Source organism: Salmo salar, chromosome ssa15, assembly GCF_905237065.1.
Source record: "Salmo salar chromosome ssa15, Ssal_v3.1, whole genome shotgun sequence".
NCBI lineage: Eukaryota > Metazoa > Chordata > Actinopteri > Salmoniformes > Salmonidae > Salmo > Salmo salar.
Genome location: NC_059456.1, coordinates 45,941,562 through 45,961,896, shown reverse-complemented (window position 1 = coordinate 45,961,896; position 20,335 = coordinate 45,941,562). Strand labels below are relative to the sequence as shown.

Sequence of the window (20,335 nt, the reverse complement as noted above, 5' to 3'; positions counted from 1 at the left end):
ATGTAATTAGTGCACATTCCAATGAATACAAGCGATTAGTACTTTTTAGACCATTAAATTACTGGACAAATGGACTATTGCATGATTGACGATCACTCATAACCATATTTAAGGAAAACCCATAGAAAAAGTTTATCTCCCCACCTCCCAAAAAATGTTTCATTGTTTCCGTGATCAGAAATACATGGAAGTCACCTTCAAGCGAAATATACCCAATTATTAGAAGAAATACCACACAGGTCATACAAAATACTGCAAATATTGTAATTGGAATCTATTTGGTAAATCAACAACAATTATCAAATGACATCTACTGTTTTGCTCTCACCGTCTGACATGAAAATGTACTAATTTGCATAGGCTGACCCAGCGGAGCCCCATCAGCTTGCAATGAGACAGCATCCCTGTCCTTCAGGAGCAGGTACAGGTAACTGCCCAAATAAAGGAAACGCCAGCATAAAGTGTCTTAATAAGGCGTTGGGCCACCACAATCCAGAACAGCTTCAACGCACCTTGGCATAGATTCTACAAGTGTCTGGAACTCTATTCGAGGGATGCGACACCTTTCTTCCACAATAAATTCCATCGTTTGGTGTTTTGTTGATGGTGATAGAAAATGCCGTCTCAGGCGCTGCTCAAGAATCTCCCATAAATGTTCAATTGCGTTGATCTCTGTTGACTCAGATGGCCATGGCATATAGTTAACATCATTTTCATGCTCATCAAACCATTCAGTGACCACTCGTGCCTTGTGGATAGGGGCATTGCCTTCCTATGGGGCGTAGCAAAAATAATGGCTTGCCCAGCATTTCTATACATAAGCATGATGGGATGTTAATTGCTTAATTAACTCAGGAACCATACCTGTGTGGAAGAACCTGCTTTCAATATACTTTGTATATCTCAGTTACTCAATTGTTCCCATTATTTTGCCCGTTACCTGTACGCCTGCACTTCCTTTCCTCATACTGCTTCCACCAGGACCTGCTGTAAGGGAGCTGCCACTTGCCACACTTCCTGCTCTTGCATCCCCTGTAGGGCCACCTGTACCATCCACTGTAGAGCCCCCTGTAAGGTTCCCTTTAGCACCCTGTGTAGGGCCACCTGTAGCAATCTCACCTGTAGCACTGGCTATAGTGCCCCCTTGAGATCCCTTTGTAGGGCCTTCCATAGTGCCTCCTGTAGGGCCCCCTGTAACCTTTGCCTCTCCTGAGCCAGCCTGCACACATCCCGTAGCTAAGCCACATAGGCCTGGGAGGTTGAGTTCCACAGGAGGGGTCTGTATCAGAAGGGTCAGGGACTGAGTTGAGTCACACCCCAGAGTCTGAAGAGGATCAGGAGGTCCAAGTTCTGGTGCTACTCTGGTTTGCGCTGTTACGCTTTAGACATGAAAGATCAACTAATGTGATGAACTACCCACTGGGCACAGACTTCAGTTCAACGTTTAGTTTTAATATACATTTGGTTGAGTTGTCAACTATCGTGAATTCAACGTGAAATCAACAAAACATTTCACCATGTCATTGGATGTAGGTTAAAAGTTGGGTGAAAAAAAAGACGAAATTCCCTTACGTCATCACATTTAATTTTTGTGTTGAAATGATGTGGAAACAATATTGATTCAAACAGTTTTTGCTCAGTGGGTAATGTGCATAGACTGAGAATGAATGGAACTGATAATCATTTGGTGTGTGTTTTCTGCATATCCCAACTCCCCCTTATACACCCTTGGAGAGTGGGGTCACATCCAATGTCAACCATTATCAACAGTGACCCTGGAGCAATTAGACTTAAGTGCCTTGCTCATGGGCAGATTGACAGATTGTTATACCGTGTCGGCTCGGGGATTTGAACTAGAGACCTTTCAGTTACTGGCCCAATGCTCTAACCACACCCAGGCCTGATTGATCTGACATGAACCGATTAGCAAACGATCACCTACTATGAACTGAGCATAGACTCTTATGAATGATTGAGGTATAGTGCTTGTCACTTGGTGTGCTATTTTTTGGAGAACTTTTCCCCTCTGCAGGTTTCGACACAGAAGTATTCCACCTGGCGTTTCTACATTGGCTGGTTACCTGCATAAAAAAGCAGCGATTCAAAATAGAGACAAGCAACTCCGGGGAGGAGAAACCTGACCGCTTCTCCCAGCCCAGAGATAGAAAACGTCTTTCCACCGCCCAGACACGGGAAGCTCCGCTCGCCACACACGTAGAACATCTTCACCTTGAATCTTCGAACGCCAATACTACCAGTGACTACAGACTTCCAGACAACGTTCTATAGCCGTACTATTTTAAGGGATGATCTTCAGATTACCTAAAATGTTGGCGTGAGTGAGTTACTATTAGTCATCCAGACAATTGCACTCATCCTGTGGTCTTTGCCGCTTCTCCTAGTGTCTAGTTGCAGCAGTGTGGTCTCTCCCTCATGCGCATCCGAGAACAATGGACTGCTAAAGGCCGTGGAATATTGGCAACCTCGGCCCAGCCGGCGGGAGGACGTGTTGGCTTCTAGGCCGGGATCATGGATCAAAGCTATTTTGTAAATGCTTTAGCTTTACTTTGTTTTTGTTTTCGTCTTTGGTGTTGCCTGTAGACTAGCGAGTGGGGCTGCTCGTAGAAAACTGGCCCAGGGCAGACAGTACAGTCTGGTTTCTTGCTGTTATTGTTTCTTTGCCCACTCCATAGAGCACATGTGTATAACTTGATTATTTATTGCATGATTATTAAAGCTTTTATTGACTACATGACAGTTGAGGAGCTTCTATTTATTGCATGATAATTGAATGTGAAGCATTTCTGAGTTTTACTGTAAACTCTATACCAAAGGCTGATATATACTGTTTTCTATGCAGTTTGAACCTATTTGAATTTGAGAATGTTTGTAGTGATTTTTAGATTTTTTTTGTGGACTGGAAAATACGACATGGGTGCCAGTTTGTGTCTAGTTGCCATATTTCCCATATCAGCCTGTATGGTCTATTTAAATCGGTTGCTAAATACATTTTTGGACTTCTACATTAATGATATGTACCCATTGATTCTTAAAGAATATAACTTATAAATGACTCATGAGCTTAGTTAAAATGTCGTACCTGTCACGACTTCTGCCGAAGTCGGTCCCTCTTCTTGTTCGGGCGGCGTTCGCCGGTCGACGTCACCGGCCTTCTAGCCATCGCGATCCACTTTTCATTTTCCATTTGTTTTGTCTTTGTTTTATACACCTGGTTTCAATGCCCCAATTACATGTTCATTATTTAACACTCTGTTTTCCCCATGGTTTCTGTGCGTGTTTGTTTTATGTATTTAGGTCCTTTTGTGTGGGCTTCGTATTACGTCATGTATTTTGGTAATTTGGAGTAAAGTTACTTTTATTACTCATCTCTGCTGTCCTGCGCCTGACTCCTCTGCATCAGCTACACCCAGACCATTACAGAAACACGCACCTTCTAAATAGAGTCAGCAGGAGCAGACAACCCCCCTTATGCGGTCGAGGAAGGCGTCCAGCAGCATGCAACCATGTTGCAACATCTCGGCACCACCATGGATCGCGTGCTGCAGACGATGGACCGATGGGAGAGAGGAGGAGTTCTGCCAGCGCCTCCACCGGCACCACAACAACAGCCACCACCGTTCACCCCTCCTTCAACCGGTCCCAGTGGGATTCGGCTCATGCTCCCGAGGGCGTATGATGCGACAGCTGCCGGATGCCAGGGGTTCCTACTCCAGCTGGAATTCTACCTGGCGACCGTCCACCCGGCTCCTTCGGGACGTGAGAGCGTGTCCACCCTCATCTCCTGTCTCTCAGGGAAAGCCCTGGAGTGGGCCAACGCCGTATGGGGGGAAGGAGAAGTGGTGTTGGACCATTACGCGGAGTTCACCCGTCGCTTTCGGGCAGTTTTCGACCACCCGCCTGAGGGTAGAGTGGCGGGTGAACGTCTGTTCCACTTGAGGCAGGGGACGAGGAGCACACAGGAGTTCGCCTTGGACTTCCGGACCCTGGCCGCCAGCGCGGGATGGAACAACAGGGCCCTGATCGATCACTACCGGTGCAGTCTGCGTGAGGACGTCCGTCGGGAGTTGGCCTGCAGGGATACCACTATGACGTTTGACCAGCTGGTGTACCTGTCCATCCGGCTGGATAACCTGCTGGCTATCCGCGGACTTCTGGATCGGGGCCTGTCAGTTCCATCCCCCAGCACCATCTCTCCGAAGCCCATGGAGCTGGGAGTTGCTGCGTGTAGGGCAACCGGAGGAGGGGCCGTTCCCTGTACCATCTGTGGCCGCAGAGGGCTGCTGGTTGGTGCTGGGGAGGTTCCTCTGGAGTCGAGACAGCAGGCAGGGCACTCTCGTGTCACCCCAGGTGAGTCGGCACCAGGCTCACTCAGAGCCCCCTGTTTCTCACATGTTTTTGTTTATACATTTTCCTGAGTTTCCCCCGCATTCCCAGCATAAGGCGCTCATAGATTCAGGCGCAGCTGGGAATTTCATTGACAGAGCATTTCCCCATAGTTTAGGGATCCCCATTGTTCCTGTGGATATGCCCTTCCCTGTGCACGCCCTAGATAGTCGACCATTAGGGTCAGGGCTAATTAGGGAGGCCACCGCTCCACTGGGCATGGTGACGCAGGAGGGTCACAAGGAGAAAATTTGTTTTTTCCTTATTGATTCTCCTGCGTTTCCAGCGGTGCTGGGCATACCCTGGTTGGCCTGTCATGACCCCACTACTTCGTGGCAAAAGAGGGCTCTCAAGGGGTGGTCACGAAAGTGCTCGGGGAGGTGTTTAGGGGTTTCCGTCGGTGCTACTACGGTGGAAAGTCCAGACCAGGTCTCCACCGTGTGCATCCCCTCTGAATATGTCGGTTTGGCTCTCGCCTTCTGTAAGAAGAAGGCGACTCAATTACCACCCCATCGACGGGGGGATTGTGCGATAAATCTCCTGGTAGACGCAGCACTTCCCAGGAGTCACGTGTATCCCCTATCACAGGAGGAGACGGCGGCTATGGAAACATATGTCTCCGAATCCCTGGGGCAGGGGTACATTCGGCCCTCCACTTCACCTGCCTCCTCAAGATTCTTTTTTGTGAAGAAGGATGGAGGTCTGCGCCCGTGCATTGACTATTGAGGTATCAAACAAATCATTGTGAGGTACAGCTACCCTGCTGCCTCTCATAGCCAGTGCAATAGAGTCAATGCACGGGGCGCGCTTCTTCACAAAATTGGATCTCAGGAGCGCTTACAACCTGGTGCGTATCCGGGAGGGGGACGAATGGAAGATTTAGTACCACCTCAGAGCAATATGAGTACCTCGTCATGCCGTACAGGTTAATGAATGCTCGATCAGTCTTCCAGGCATTTGTAGACAAGATTTTCCGGGACCTGCACAGGCAGGGTGTAGTGGTGTATATCGACAACATTCTGATATACTTCGCTACACGCGCCGAGCATGTGTCTCTGGTGCGCAGGGTGCTTGGTCGATTGTTGGAGCATGACCTGTATGTCATGGCTGAGAAATGTCTGTTCTTCCAACAGTCCGTCTCCTTCCTAGAGTACCGCATTTCCACTTCAGGGGTGGAGATGGAGAGTGACCGCATTTCAGCCGTGCGTAATTGGCCGACTCCCACTACGGTAAAGGAAGTGCAGCGGTTTCTAGGGTTTGCCAACAACTACTGGAAGGTTTATCCGGGGTTTTGGTCAGGTAGCGGCTCCCATTACCTCACTGCTGAAGGGGGGACCGGGGCGACTGCAGTGGTCGGCTAAGGCCGACAGGGCTTTTGGTCACCTGAAGGCTCTGTTTACCTCGGCTCCCGTGCTGGCTCATCCGGAACCCTCTTTGGCATTCATAGTGGAGGTAGACGCGTCCGAGGCTGGGATAGGAGCCGTGCTCTCTCAGCCCTCGGGTATTCCACCAAAGCTCCGCCGCTGTGCTTTCTTTTCAAAGAAGCTCAGCCCGGCGGAGCGAAACTATGACGTGGGGGACTGGGAGCTGTGGCTGTTGTCAAGGTTCTGAAGGCGTGGAGACATTGGCTTGAGGGGGCTAAACACCCTTTTCTCATCTGGACTGACCACCGCAATCTGGAGTACATCCAGGCGGTGAGGAGACTGAACCCTCACTAGGCAAGGTGGGCCATGTTCTTTACCCGTTTTGTTTTCACCCTGTCCTACAGACCAGGTTCCCAGAACGCTAAGGCAGACGCACTGTCCCGGATGTATGACACAGAGGAGCGGTCCATGGATCACACTCCCATACTTCCGGCCTCTTGCCTGGTGGCACCGGTGGTGTGGGAGCTGGACGCGGACATCAAGCGGGTGTTACGTACAGAGCCCCTCTCAATCAGAAAGATTTCTGGCTTCTTGGTGTCTTTTATACAGGTAATGAGCTGAGATTAGGACCACACTCTTAAAGGGAGTACTCTGAGTACTCTGAAATCGGAGCAGATAGCCAGAGCGAATTTACCAGCTACTGTACGTCTATCGACAGTTGTCGCAGTGACATCATGAACATTGTATTGAAATGGTTACTTGCATAAGGGAGTCTTTTGTATAGACATGTAGCTAGCTAGCTAAACAATGAATCATAATCCCAACTCATAATGTTTCTACCCTATATGAATCTGCAGGTAGCTAACCAACCATAACTAGCAATGCAAATGGTTCTGATATACAAATAATATAACTACACAGATCATGCACGTAACGTTAGCTAGCGAGCCAGCCAGCTAACGTTAGCTAGCTAGCTAACAGTACAGTAACTTGAAATGAAAATGACTTTCTGACAAAATTAGAAACGTGTAATATCTAAAAATGTAGCTAGCTCGATTATCTTAACTGTATACGTGGATGGACGCTTCTCCCTCTCTGTCACGGATGCCATGGTTTCCCTTAGCTTGAAGATATAATCCGGAGACAGGTGTTTTATACAACCGTCTTCTGTCTGTTCATTTTCTCCATCTCCTTAGCCGCCATAATTCCACTGATTTCAAAACTCGATCCTCCAGAAAGTGGAGAGCAACACTTATGCAGTTCTACTACGTGATATCTTTTTTTTTTTAAGCCGCGTTAGAAAGGATTACCTACACATAATGACCAGCTCATGTTATTGACAGAAGCGTCCTACATGGCCGACCAATCCGAACTCATCTCTTGGCATGTCTAGCCCACTCATTATCTCAGCCAATCATGGCTAGCGGGAAGGTTGCTGACTTTTTCTGTGGCTAAATCAACTAGGCTCGTAACTTAACAATTTTATTTGTATTTATAGATGTCATACAAGTTTGTTATTAAGGCACATGAAAGTTCACATGTTCCAGAAGGCATTTCTGCCAAAAAACACATTTTGATTTAAAAAAGTTTATGTTCAAATGGCTCTCCTGTGAAGTAGTGATGCGCGACATACGCCTAGTTTCCTGAAACAAGTCACATATTTCATATCATTCTTGAATGGAAGAAGTTTGGAATCACCAAGACTCTCCCTAGAGCTGGCCGCCCGGCCAAACTGGGCCTTGGTCAGGGAGGTGAACAAGAACCTGGTGGTCACTCTGACAGATCTCCAGAGTTCCTCTGTGGAGATGGGAGTACCTTTCAGACGGACAACCATTTTTGCAGCACCCCACCAATCAGGCCTTTTTGGTAGAGTGGCCAGACGGGAGCCACTCCTCAGTAAAAAGCACATGACAGCCCGCTTGGAGTTTGCCAAAAGGCACCTAAAGACTCTCAGACCATGACAAACAAGATTCTTTGGTCTGATGAAACCAAGATTGAAATCTTTAGCCTGAATGCCAAGTGTCATGTCTGGAGGAAACCTGGCACCATCCCTACTGTGAAGCATGGCTGTGGCAGCATCATGCTGTGGGGATGTTTTTCTGAGGCAGGGACTGGGAGACTAGTCAGGATCAAGGGAAAGATGAACGGAGCAAAGTACAGAGAGATCCTTGATGAAAACCTGCTCTAGAGCGCAGACTTCAGACTGGGGCGAAGGTTCACCTTCCAAAAGGACAATGACCCTAAGCACACAGCCAAGACAACGCAGGTGTGACTTCGGGACGAGTCTCTGAATGTCCTTGAGTGGCCCAGCCACACCCCACCCAATCTGACAGAGCTTGAGCGGATCTGCAGAGAAGAATGGGAGAAACTTCACAAATACAGGTGTGCCAAGCTTGTAGCGTCATACCCAAGAAGACTCGAGGATGTAATCACTGCCAAAGGTGCTTCAAGAAAGTTAAAGGGTCTGAATACTTTTCAAATGCACTGTATGTAAGTACATACGTTACCACTAGCCCGATGTTGACAAAACTTGGCTGAATGATGCGTCTTGCCATAGAGATCCGGCATTTGCAATATTACAATGATTGGCCCAAGGAGGGCGCTATAGTAATAATCTGAAATTCCAAACTTTGAACAAGTGTATCTCCTTTCCCTTTTTTAAGCTGCAGTTAATTAAGACATTTTGTAGACACATCTACTAATGAGAAACAAGTTTCCCATAAGGACCTATAAGCTCTGCCCATTATACTTTCTGAAAATGGGACTTTGTCCCCCACCAAACTTTGAAGAAGCTTATCTCCTGCCCCGTTTGAGCTACAGCCATGCTATTTTGTACATACAGTGCCTTCAGAAAGTATTTACACCCCTTGACTTTTTTCTAATTTTTTGTGTTTCAAAGTGGGATTAAAATGGATTTGTCATTGTTTTGTCAACGATCTACACAAAATACTCTAATATCGAAGTTAAAGACAAATTATAACATTTGTTAAAAACGTATGAAAAATAAACACCTATATATCTTCATTAGATTAGTATTCACCCCCCTGAGTCAATACATGTTAGAAACACATTTGGCAGTGATTACAGCCTCTAAGAGCTATGCACACCTGCATTGTACAATATTTGCGCATTATTCTTTAAAAAAAATTCAAGACGATTTAAGTCAAAACTGTAGGCCACTCAGGAACATTCAATGTAATCTCGGTAAGTTTAGCTCTATTCTATTTCTTTTTATCCTAAAAATGCCCCTGTCCTTGCCGATGACAAGCATACCCATAACATGATGCAGCCACCACCATGCTTGAAAATATGAAGAGTGGTACTCAGTATTGGATTTGCCCCAAACGTATAACTTTGTTCATGACAAAAATATAATTTATCTCCCCCAAAAAATTCAGTATTACTTTATTGCAAACAGGATGCAAGTTTTGGAATATTTTTATTCTGTACAGAATTCCTTCTTTTCAGTTAGGTTCACTTACATTAGTATTGTTGTTGATCCATCCTCGTTTTTCTCCCATCACAGCCATTAAATTCTGTCACCTTTAGCCTCATGGTGATATCCCTGATTGTTTTCCTTCCAACTGAGTAAGGAAGGGCGCCTAAATATTTGTAGTGGCTGGGTGTATTGATACACCATCCAAACCCTAATAGCGTCACCATTCTCAAATGGATATTCAGTGTCTTCTATTTTTTTTTACACATCTACCAATCAGTGTCCCTCTTTGCAAAGCATTGGAAAACCTCTCTGATCCTTGTGGTTGAATCTGGGCTTGCCATTCACTAGTTGACTTAGGGACCTTACCGATAATTGTATGCGTGCGGTTCAGAGATAGGATAATCATTAAAAAATCATGTTAACCACTATTATTGCACACAGAATGAGTCCATACCACTTATTTACAGTAGGCTTGCCATGACAAAGGGGTTGAATACTTACAGACTCAAAACATTTCAGCCATTTTTTATACATTTTATTACAGTGAAGAGGCGACTCCGGGATGCCGGCCTTCTAGGCAGAGTTTCTCTGTCCAGTGTCTATGTTCTTTTGCCCATCTGAATCTTTTCTTTTTATTGGCCAGTCTGAGATATGGCTTTTTATTTGCAACTCTGCCTAGAAGGCCACTGGTGTTTTGCAGGTACTATTTAATGAAGCTGCCAGTTGAGGACTTATAAGACGTCTGTTTCTCAAACTAGATACTCTAATGTACTTGTCCTCTTGCTCTGTTGTGCACCGGGGCCTCCCACTCATCTTTCTATTCTGGTTAGAGCCAGTTTGCACTGTTCTGTGAAGGGAGTAGTACACAGCGTTGTACGAGATCTTCTGTTTCTTGGAAATTTCTAGCATGGAATCTCCATTTCACAGAAAAAGAATAGACTGACGAGTTTCAGAAGAAAGTTATTTGTTTCTGGCCATTTTGAGCCTGTAATCGAACCCACAAATGCTGATGCTTCAGATACTCAACTAGTCTAAAGAAGGCCAGTTTTATTGCTTCTTTAATCAGGACAACAGTTGTGCTAACATAATTGTAAAAGGGTTTTCTAATGATCAATTAGCCTTTTAAAATGATAAACTTGGATTAGCTAACACAACGTGCCATTGGAACACAGGAGTGATGGTTGCTGATACGCCTATGTAGATATCCATAAAAAATCATCCGTTTCCAGCTGCAATAGTCATTTACAACATTAACAATGTCTACAATGTATTTCTGATCAATTTGATCTTTCTAATACAAGGACATTTCTAAGTGACCCCAAACTTTTGAATGGTAGTGTATATTACAAAAATATTATTTTAAAAAGCTGCCTGAACTCTTGTCATGAAACTTTGAACAATGATAGGTCACTTCAAGGCCACTCCGATTGACCACATGGTGGCTTAAATATGTCTATAGCGTGCTTGGCCCCTGGAATTGTTGCTTGCAGCAAAAAAATTTGAAAACAGATGTTAAGATTTGGACCCAAAAAGTATAAACACTCTTTCGCTCTGATTACATATCTGCCTCTGAAATAAATACATTTCCCCACACGCCATGAAGTTTGTTGTCTTTGCTTTTCTCCTGTAATGCATCTCCCTATCAAGCAGTGGAGTTGGTTCTCTGACATCGCGTCTATTATGAGCTATCCAGTTTTTTTCTCTCATTAATCCACACAGCATACGTTTGAATAATTGTCACTGAATGGTCCAAGGTGAGGCTCTGCATCATTTGTGGGGGAAGACATGTTTACTATTGCCTTGTTTTAATTTGGTGCCATTGAGTTATGGATATTTGATTAAACGAAATACACACATCCGTTAGGGTTTATGGTTTACGGCCAGATGTGTTGTTAAAACTCCCTTTGTGAAAGGAGATCCTCTGTCTCCGGCATGTACTGAAAGGAGCCATCACTCCTGTGATATGCCAGCATATGCTTTCCATTGCCTGTGACAAAATGAGTCACCACAGCCTTGTCACATTTCTTCATCACATTTCCTTCTCCTGCTACAGGAGCAGTGAGATATATTCAGTTGACTATTGGATTTCCTAATCAATTTTCATTACTGACATGGGTGCTATGGAAAGCTCTGTATCAGTCACCAAAGGAAAATATCTGTCCGCTATCACAATCCTACTTCATATCTCCTCTCTAGTGTTCCTCTGGAAGCTTTTCTAAGGGGTAGGCTTGAGACACACATAGTAAGTTCCCAGCAAACAGGGGCCATCCTAAGGATTTTAGGCAACGTTCCCATTAGGTCCCTTTTAGGGTTTCGGTGAGACATTATCACACTGATGTTCTGAGAATGTTCTAGGAACATTAAAACATGAGGTTAACCTGGGGACCATAAGAGGATATTCAGTACAGGTTCCAGTTTGGTTGCAGTATAATGTTGTAATAAGGTATTTTGATGTCCATTAGGGAACATTAGGAATAGGTTCCTAATTGTTTCTGATAGGAAGTTATCCATGGGACATTCAATGACCACAAGGGGACGTTTCATGACAGTCCCAAGGGAACGTCCCCTGGGGGACCTTCGTGTAGTTCCTTGCAAGTTACCAGGACGTCACTGAGGACCATGTCAATACTTTTTTTAGGATGTTCAGGACTTTTATTTTACTAGTCATTAGGACGTTGCATGATGGTCCCAAGGGAATATACTCTGGAGGACCTTTTTGTAGTTCCCTGTAAGTTACCAGGACGTCACTGAGGACGGGGAAACTTTGTCTAGTTCCCTGTAAGTTACTAGGAAATCGTTGAGGACCATATGAGGACCATATGAGGACATCTTCAAGACGTTCTCAGGACATTTGTTTTATAAGTAAAGTCATCAAATGGGATGGGTGTTTTCAAGATAAGTAGGATGCTGCTCAGCTAAAATAGTGCAAAACTTTAATCAATGACAATATGACAGACTTCGATATGAAGTCTGTCAAGAATTTGAATTCACAACCTCTGGATTTGGATTATACTGATCTTTCTACATACAAAGTGTATAGCATTCTTCATAAGTCCCCTACACATGAATAACCTATAACACATCTCTGTACTTAGCAAAAGAGTCCACTGCTATTTAAGTTATCAGTTAAAATATCTTAAGGATCTGCCCCTTTTTTTCAATTTTCGCCTAAAATCACATATACAAATCTAACTGCCTGTAGCTCAGGCCCTGAAGCAAGAATATGCACACTCTTGGTACCATTTGAAAGGAAACACTTTGACGTTTGTGGAAATGTGAAAAGAATATAGGAGAGTATAACACAACAGCTCTGGTGAAAGACAATACAAAGACAAAACCAACCGCTCTTTTGTATTTTTTTGTATCATCATCTTTGTTTTACAAGAGAAAGGACATAATGTATTATTCTAGCCATTATTCCAGCCCAGGTGAAATTTAGATTTTGGCCACTAGATGGCAGCAATGTATGGGCAAAGTTTTAGACTGATCCAGTGAACCATTGCATTTCTGTTTAAATGTTGTATCAAGACTGCCCAAATGTGCCTAATTTGTTTATTAATAACTTTTCATGTTCAAAATTGTGCACTCTCCTCAAACAATAGCATAGTATTCTTTCACTGTAATAGCTACTGTAAATTGGACAGTGCAGTTAGATGAACAAGAATTTAAGCTTTCTGCCAATATCAGATATGTCTATGTCCAAGGAAATGTTCTTGTTACTTACAAACTCATGCTAATTGCATTAGCCTACGTTAGCTCAACCGTCCTGTGGAAGGGACACCGATCCCGAATAAGTTGTAATCTGACTATTCTCTCATCAGTGATTTGATTGACTTATTTCAGCAATTTGAGGCTTTGCAATGTATTGTATAGTTAGCTATCTAATGTTTTTTAATGTTACTCCTGAATCACTATAAAAATAAACTTGTTTTTCTTGCTTGTATTTTTAACAGATCTGAGATTTACTTCGAAGTGCAAAGTGTAACAGTACAGGTGAAAGCAGGCGTTGACACAGACACGGTGGCGTAACAGGAAGATTGGAAATCTGTGAACCACGAGGTTGTGAGTTTAAATCCCAGGTGAGAACACGTTGAATAATAATTATTGTAAATTAACATGCACAATGCGTGTATTTAAATAATAATTACTGTAAATTAACATGTACAATCATGTATTTAAAATATGTAAGATGAAAACACTGTATATTAAAAGCAGTGTGTGTGGTAGTCACAAATCTTGTCAACAGCCAAAGCTGTGAATGGATCAGTGGTTCACCAATCAGGTCCTTGATGGCTCTGAAACAGTGATGTGTAATGAAACGAGGGTGAGCATGCCCGGGTAGGTGGGTCACATTTTTGGGGGGTTGGAGGAGATCGTTTCTCTTTAACCATAAGACGACGTTCTGACGACTTATACACTGAATGTCCTGCCGATGTCCTAATAATCTCCTGACCCTGTCCTCAATGCCGGGAATTAGACAAAAACCCAGAGGGGACCAGCACAGAACGTTGAAAGAACGTCCTATAAATTCCCTTGGAGACGTCCCCCTAACAAACCGGGAACTAGACAAAAAACCTCCAGGGGACCATGACACAACGTCCTAACGATCATTTCATGACGTTACATGGATGTCCTAACGGCTATTTTTTTTGCAGGGTTCATATCCGACATGTACAGTTGCAGGGCACTAAAGAGAGAGTTTTTAAAAGGCTTGTTACCACGGTACAGGTTTTTGTGATAAACTATCGCTAGGAGATGCTAGAGCGCCACGTTGTACACTTGTAGCAATTGTTCTGCCAATACTGCAACCTGACCTAGCTAACTTTTTTGAGCCTCCAACCATACACCCAACTCAGCACTGAGACTTGTTTTCGTCAGTGCTGTTATTTTCCTCCTTGGTGACATGTGAACTTCAGACCATGTTACTTGGATCTATTCCCAAAATGCCCGTTGGGTAAGAGGCCAGTGCTGTGATATGCTATGGGACAGGTGTTTCTCACGTGGCCAGCCTGTTAACCAAGTGTTGTATATCAAAACCAATACACTGGGCATCTCGGTTTGCCAGCTAGCAGTATTAGTGAGTAAATGTATTATTCACGTTAGCTAAGCAGGTGTAAACTCTGTACAAGTAAAGTCATTAGTTTGCACATGAGACATGAGTCATTCACGTTTCAAAGTAGTATTGTTACGTGCACTGGATACATCAGGTTTAAAACAGTACAATGAAATGCTTAACTTGTGAGCTCTTTCCCAACAATGCAGAATAAAGGTAATAGGTAATCATTCAAACCACAGGTTTTCAATGGGGTTCAAGTCCAGAGACTGAGATGGACAGTGGAAAATTTAGATTTTGTGGTCAATTAACAATTTCTTTGGATTTGTTATACATGTTTGGGGTTATTGTCTTTCTGGAATATCCACTTGCGCCCAAGTTTCAGCCTCCTGACAGAGGTAACCAGGTTTTGGGCTAAAATGTCCTGGTACAGGATAAAGTTCATGATGCCCTCGACCCGGGATCAATGGACTTTAACCCCACTGAAAACCTGTGGTTTGAATTGAAGAGGGCAGACGAAGGATATCAAGGACCTGAAAAGATTCTGTATGGAGGAATGGTTTAAGATCCCTCCCAATGTGTTCTCCAATCTCATAAAACATTTTAGAAAAAGACACTGCCGTTATCGTTGCAATGTAATGTACTGAAAACAGGGGTGCCAATAATTTTCTGAAAAAAGTATTACTTGTTAAACAAAACCACTGTTTCTCTAAGCAATTGTATGATTATAAAATATAATTTCCTCCAAAAAATGTAGCATACAATATAGCTCAGTATTCTTATTATTTATTTTATACAGTCTTTTTTGCTCATCTTTTTCGAGGGTGCCAATCATTTTGGACGTAACTGTATATTTACATTGATGGAGATGTCTGTATAGTGACACATGTTCTTCCTAGAGCCCTATAATAATATTCTCTTGAACATACCGTGACTGGAAATTGTTGCCCATATGTCATATTGGCTATAGCTACTTTGTAATGACTAAATGGAGAGAGACAGATTTACATTTACTATGTAACATCTGAGTCTAGGTTGGTTGTGGAGCCAGGCATGGACATGCTGGCAACTGCCATGTTGGATCTGGAGAGAAAAAGAGAGCATACAGTGTATCAGTTACGCAGTATGTTTTATGCATTATGTCCACCATGTTGGACCATTCCTAAGCACCTACAGTACACCAGGGGTGGCCAAGCCTGGTCCTGGCGGGTGCCACACTATCTTTTGTCTAGAGACCATGATTAAAGCGGTATTTCACCCTAATTATAAAAAGTCATTTTTTTGATTATGCAGCTTACTTTAAAAGGACACATTCCCTCATTCTTCCTCATGCTGTTTCCAAATAACAACGTAAATGAAAATATGTCTTACCTTTCCATCTAGTTCTTAGTTTTCAAAGGCAAAAAAAACGTTTTAAAGTTTTCCTCTCTTGTCAGTCTCGCTCTCCTCCACTAAGTCTTCTCCCCTCCTCTGTCAGTGGAGGTTTCTGAGCATGGGCTTCTGCTCCAGCCATCTAGGATATTTCTGGATGCTTCACATGCTATTCACAGGGTGGTGGGCCAACTTTTTCTCTTCCCCCCTCGTAGCTCAGATTGCTCCTGAGGGGGAGCTGGCCTAGTTTTTTTAACAGGGACAGACAGCACTGAACAACAAAATAAATAGCTGGAGCTCTTGGGAGTAATAACGAGGTATCCCAAAACGTGTGAGTACAGCAGTGGAGGCTCCTCAGAGGAGGAAGGAGAAGATCATCCTCAGTGAAATTTCTTTTTTTGTTTATAGTGAAAAATTAAAGTTATCCTTTTTAAAACTATACTAAATATATGTCACCAAATAATTGGTTAAAATACACTGTTTTACAATGAAGGTCTACTGTAACTTCAACAGCACTGTCTGGGCTAGCACCAAGGTGTAGCCGGAGGACAGCTAGCTTCCGTCCTCCTCTGGCTACATTGACTTCAATACAAAACCTAGGAGGCTAGTAGGCCTCACCCCCTCCATAGACATTCATGGTAATTATGACCACTTCCGGAGGACGTCCTCCAATCAATCAAAGCTTTTGCAGTATGAACTGACATGTTGTCCATCCAATGTAGGATCATCCTAGTGTGTTGTATTGGGATTGTGCCACAGAGCATTATGGGGGTTCTATGTTGAGAAGGTTGGTGACATTGTTGGATAGAGATTAAAAGTGAAGAGTGATAGTTGAGCATTTTTGGGACATTATTCAATTCAAATTAGTTTTTTCAAATTACATGAAGTATATGTATATTAGATGTGTATTATAAATAGTTTTTATGGGTTTAGAACTTTATTTTTGTGTTCAGTTAGTGCAATTTCTAATAATTTGCCTTGTTAACTTCAATAGCTAGCTAGCTACCAGCGCCAGTGTGCAGTTTTCTCCGCCAGAATGGTAGAATGGCCAACGCTGCCGAAAATGTGGTGGAGTTTTTGTTGAAGAACCCCTTTCATTCTCTGGGGTACACGGTGCAAATTAAAAGCAAGGGTCGACCTCTGCCTGAGATCAGTTTCATGAAGAAGGATGAAAAGGTGAGAGCGTTCAATGCCAACTGGTATCAAATCTATAGCTGGTTAACAGGGAGCCTATCATCAAGCCGCCTGTAATTGCATGTTACGATGCTTTACATCCTGAACTTCTTTTCTGCAGTGTTGCCAACTCCTCAGTAAGGAAAGTAGCTATTGGCTGTCCTAAAAGCCGCTAGAAGTCGCTAAATGACGTCATCACCCAATTTGCATAATTGGCCATGTGCATGTAATTGTGATGGACGCTGTAGGAGAGAGGAATAACGTCGTTGGAGAGATAAAAACTGAGTACAAAACACCCTTAATATGTTTAGAACTACAAATGAACTTTCTTCTGATGATTCATGTTTTTTTTATGTCACAATTCCAACCCTCCTCCTTTATCCGGGCTTGGGACCGGCAAAAGTGACCCAAAAGAGACACTCTGGCGGAGTTACTTAGTTTTCTACTTTATTTTTAATTTTTTTAGTTTAGTTTTCTTAATTTGGTTTGGTTTTTAACCTTATGGTCCACACAACAAGTCACAGTAAAACATGAACATTTTTAACCATAACATTTTTTATATTTTTTTGTATACAATCTACATTAACAATCTAAATGGACCAAAAAGAGACAATAGAAAAAACTGTCAATGGCAATGTGAGAAAATTATGGTAACTAGACTAGTCTGGCCCTAATTCAGGTTAATTGTTTTTATTTAATGTAAGCCAGGGCGGAATCCGCCAGCGGCGGCTTCCCGTATGTGCGATTCATTTGCAGTCTGGACACTGAAGGGTAAACATCTCCTTCTCTGACTGCAGCTTGGAGGGACTTCTGCGCGAGGACTGGGCTGCCTGTGAGTGCTTTGGGATGGGGGTGGGGCCCACGGCAGCACCCGCTGCTCGTTGAGAAGAGTAAGAACGATACGTGCTTTCACGTCAGAGTCTCCAAAAGTCTCCAATAACACCAGAAAAAGTCACTAGATTTGTCGCTAGTTGCTTTTTTTGAAAATGTGTCGCTAGAGGGGTCTGAATACTATAGCGACATAGTCGCTAAGTTGGCAACACTGCTTTTCTGGGATGTTGAAATCAATTCTGAATGATTTGATATCTTCCATCACATCATCCATTAAAAGTTAGATTAAAGAGAGAGGTTGACGCAGCACATTTTTCGCGTGCGCTCAAGTAGACTTTGCACTTTCCTCCGGTATTTACATTTACATTTACATTTAAGTCATTTAGCAGACGCTCTTATCCAGAGCGACTTACAAATTGGTGCATTCACCTTATAATATCCAGTGGAACAACCACTTACAATAGTGCATCTAAATCTTTTAAGGGGGGTTAGAAGGATTACTTTATCATATCCCAGGTATTCCTTAAAGAGGTGGGGTTTCAAGTGTCTCCGGAAGGTGCTGATTGACTCCGCTGTCCTGGCGTCGTGAGGGAGCTTGTTCCACCATTGGGGTGCCAGAGCGGCGAACAGTTTTGACTGGGCTGAGCGGGAACTGTGCTTCCTCAGAGGTAGGGAGGCGAGCAGGCCAGAGGTGGATGAACGCAGTGCCCTTGTTTGGGTGTAGGGCCTGATCAGAGCCTGAAGGTACGGAGGTGCCGTTCCCCTCACAGCTCCGTAGGCAAGCACCATGGTCTTGTAGCGGATGCGAGCTTCGACTGGAAGCCAGTGGAGAGAGCGGAGGAGCGGGGTGACGTGAGAGAACTTGGGAAGGTTGAACACCAGGCGGGCTGCGGCGTTCTGGATGAGTTGTAGGGGTTTAATGGCACAGGCAGGGAGCCCAGCCAACAACGAGTTGCAGTAATCCAGACGGGAGATGACAAGTGCCTGGATTAGGACCTGCGCCGCTTCCTGTGTGAGGCAGGGTCGTACTCTGCGAATGTTGTAGAGCATGAACCTACAGGATCGGGTCACCGCCATGATGTTAGTGGAGAACGACAGGGTGTTGTCCAGGGTCACGCCGAGGCTCTTAGCACTCTGGGAGGAGGACACAAGGGAGTTGTCAACCGTGATGGCGAGATCATGGAACGGGCAGTCCTTCCCCGGGAGGAAGAGCAGCTCCGTCTTGCCGAGGTTCAGCTTGAGGTGGTGATCCGTCATCCACACTGATATGTCTGCCAGACATGCAGAGATGCGATTCGCCACCTGGTTGTCAGAAGGGGGAAAGGAGAAGATTAATTGTGTGTCATCTGCATAGCAATGATATGAGAGACCATGTGAGGATATGACAGAGCCAAGTGACTTGGTGTATAGCGAGAATAGGAGAAGGCCTAGAACAGAGCCCTGGGGGACACCAGTGGTGAGAGCACATGGTGCGGAGACAGATTCTCGCCACGCCACCTGGTAGGAGCGACCTGTCAGGTAGTACGCAATCCAGGCGTGGGCCGCGCCGGAGATGCCCAGCTCGGAGAGGGTGGAGAGGAGGATCTGATGGTTCACAGTATCAAAGGCAGCAGATAGGTCTAGAAGGATGAGAGCAGAGGAGAGAGAGTTAGCTTTAGCAGTGCGGAGAGCCTCCGTGACACAGAGAAGAGCAGTCTCAGTTGAATGCCCAGTCTTGAAACCTGACTGATTAGGATCAAGAAGGTCATTCTGAGAGAGATAGCAAGAGAGCTGGCCAAGGACAGCACGTTCAAGAGTTTTGGAGAGAAAGGAAAGAAGGGATACTGGTCTGTAGTTGTTGACATCGGAGGGATCGAGTGTAGGTTTTTTCAGAAGGGGTGCAACTCTCGCTCTCTTGAAGACAGAAGGGACGTAGCCAGCGGTCAAGGATGAGTTGATGAGCGAGGTGAGGTAGGGGAGAAGGTCTCCGGAAATGGTCTGGAGAAGAGAGGAGGGGATAGGGTCAAGTGGGCAGGTTGTTGGGCGGCCGGCCGTCACAAGACGCGAGATTTCATCTGGAGAGAGAGGGGAGAAAGAGGTCAAAGCACAGGGTAGGGCAGTGTGAGCAGGACCAGCGGTGTCGTTTGACTTAGCAAACGAGGATCGGATGTCGTCAACCTTCTTTTCAAAATGGTTGACAAAGTCATCCGCAGAGAGGGAGGAGGGGGGGAGGAGGAGGAGGATTCAGGAGCGAGGAGAAGGTAGCAAAGAGCTTCCTAGGGTTAGAGGCAGATGCTTGGAGTTTAGAGTGGTAGAAAGTGGCTTTAGCAGCAGAGACAGAGGAGGAAAATGTAGAGAGGAGGGAGTGAAAGGATGCCAGGTCCGCAGGGAGGCGAGTTTTCCTCCATTTCCGCTCGGCTGCCCGGAGCCCTGTTCTGTGAGCTCGCAGTGAGTCGTCGAGCCACGGAGCAGAAGGGGAGGACCGAGCCGGCCTGGAGGATAGGGGACAGAGGAAATCAAAGGATGCAGAGAGGGAAGAGAGGAGGGTTGAGGAGGCAGAATCAGGAGATAGGTTGGAGAAGGTTTGAGCAGAGGGAGGAGATGATAGGATGGAAGAGGAGAGAGTAGCGGGAGAGAGAGAGCGAAGGTTGGGACGGCGCAATACCATCCGAGTAGGGGCAGAGTGAGAAGTGTTGGATGAGAGCGAGAGGGAGAAGGATA

The 20,335-nt window shown here is 44.7% G+C and overlaps 1 long non-coding RNA gene across 1 annotated transcript; it reads right to left on the bottom strand.

Annotated features, from left to right (window-relative positions):
* Positions 1 to 15,030: 15,030 nt before the first annotated feature.
* On the bottom strand, positions 15,031 to 15,880 carry LOC106571698 (uncharacterized). Its single transcript, XR_001320980.2, has 2 exons — positions 15,632 to 15,880; positions 15,031 to 15,343 (listed from the first exon to the last, which is right to left on the bottom strand). It is a non-coding gene; the product is annotated as an uncharacterized lncRNA (long non-coding RNA).
* Positions 15,881 to 20,335: the final 4,455 nt, after the last annotated feature.